The 2,019-nt window shown below is 40.7% G+C and overlaps 1 protein-coding gene across 3 annotated transcripts in view; it reads left to right on the top strand.

Annotated features, from left to right (window-relative positions):
- Positions 1 to 2,019, top strand: part of LOC106875132 (beta-1,3-galactosyltransferase 5) — a 114,664-nt gene that overhangs the window by 101,505 nt on the left and 11,140 nt on the right. The window lies entirely within an intron of this gene.

The following is a 2,019-nucleotide window of genomic DNA, read 5'->3' as shown; positions in this document are numbered from 1 at the left end:
CTCTATAACCAAAAGTGTGGGATTCCGTAAAAAAAATCAATATATATCCATTTTACCCGAATTTATGACGGAAAAATCGGATCTTGTGAATTTTCCGAAAGTCCCCTCCCAGGGTCTTAGCACGCATTTTTTTTTTTTTCATATTTGTTTTCCATACACTTGTTAACAGATCCCAGACTCGTTAATTTTTCTTTTTGTTCCGGCGTGAGGAACAATTATTGACTAGCAAAACGAGCCAAGGAAAAGACATAACAAACAAAATAAAATCACTTTACAGCAACTACTATCACCATCACATTTCACTTGAATATTTCTGTTTAAAACTAACGGTCACATACACAAGATTATATATTTTAAACTATCACATAATTTCGCAAAACTCAAACACCCTTCACTTTCAAAATTATTTTTTCTCCACCTAAATTATTGCCTAGCAAAACGAACGAAAGAAAAGACAGCAACTACTGTCACCATGAGCAAAGTAGCCCAAAAGAAACTTCACTGGACAGAAAATGAAATTGCTATTCTATTCAACAGCTGGCTTGACCTTTCACAAAAAGCCAACACACAAGCGTCATGCCTCAGTGACGTTGCTTCTAAAATTGTCCCACTCTTTGACAATCGCACAGCAAAACAAGTGGAATCTAAACTAAAGCATATTTCAAAATCCTACCACTTCGTTAAGGAGCATCTTACAATACTCCACTTAATATTCGCCGATTCTACTAAACGAAAGCAACCTAATCCTAAGGTCTTTTACTCCTTTGTAAAACCACATAGGACCACAGTTTCCTCTATCGGTCCACTGGTTGACGGAGACGGCATCCTTCACAGTGATGCCAAAGACATGGCTGAGATTCTGCAAAGTCAATACTGCTCTGTCTTCAGTGACCCTGATTCAGTTGACTCAAACAGCTTTGCTTCTTTGAATCCTCAACATGGCCTTTCCAACATAACCTTCGACGCCACTGATATCCTAACAGCAATAAAAGAAATCAAACCTGATTCAGCAGTGGGTCCGGACAGGTTCCCTGCTAGAGTGCTGAAGGAATGCAGACAGCAACTTGCAGCTCCTCTCGCAAATCTCTGGAGGAAATCATTGGACGCCAGTTTTATCCCTCAAAACCTTTTCTCCCAGTCAATCGTTCCTATCTTTAAAAAGGGAAATAAATCGCTCCCTGTAAACAACCGTCCAATCTCACCTCACTTATCATCAAAGTATTTGAGAGAGTGTTGAGATCAAGAATAACAGCCTTCCTAGAACAAAATCATTTAAATTGCATCCAGCATGGCTTTCGTGGTGGGAGAGACTGTCTAACACAGCTCCTTCACCACTTTGATGACATCTTAAATGCACTAAGTGAGGGCTCCAACGCGGATGTCATATACCTTGATTTTAGTAAGGCCTTTGACAGAGTCGACCACAATATACTGTTAAGGAAAATATCCAACGCTGGAGTCGGTGGAAAGCTACTTCAATGTATTTGGTATTTCCTAACAAACAGGACCCAGCATGTCGTGGTTGATGGCATCCACTCAAGACCAGCAAAAGTCATCAGTGGAATCCCGCAGGGTACTGTGCTGGGTCCATTTCTTTTTATTGTCTACATCAATGACATTGCAGATTCCATTGAACATAGAACCATAAAAATATTTGAAGATGACTCTAAACTCCAATCAGACCTATGCGCAGGAACCCAGTAGGCACAAAAGAACAATATGCAGTTGAACGAAGAAAAATTTGAGCTCATCCACTTTGGAAGAGAGGACACACTCAAACAAACATATACACTGCCGTCGGGAGACCTACTTGAACCGTCAGATAATATCAGAGACTTAGGTGTAACTGTCGACTGCAACCTTAGCTGGAGTGTGCACATCAAGAAAGAAGTCGATGTTGCCCGCAGAATATGCTCATGGATCCTCAGAACTTTTCAATCTAGGGATCATGAAACCATCATCCTTCTCTTCTCCACATTCACTCGGCCTCTCCTCGGATACTGCTTCTCATTGTGGATC

The sequence above is a fragment of the Octopus bimaculoides genome, chromosome 4, assembly GCF_001194135.2.
Source record: "Octopus bimaculoides isolate UCB-OBI-ISO-001 chromosome 4, ASM119413v2, whole genome shotgun sequence".
Lineage (NCBI taxonomy): Eukaryota > Metazoa > Mollusca > Cephalopoda > Octopoda > Octopodidae > Octopus > Octopus bimaculoides.
This window is presented reverse-complemented; position numbering and strand designations above follow the sequence as displayed.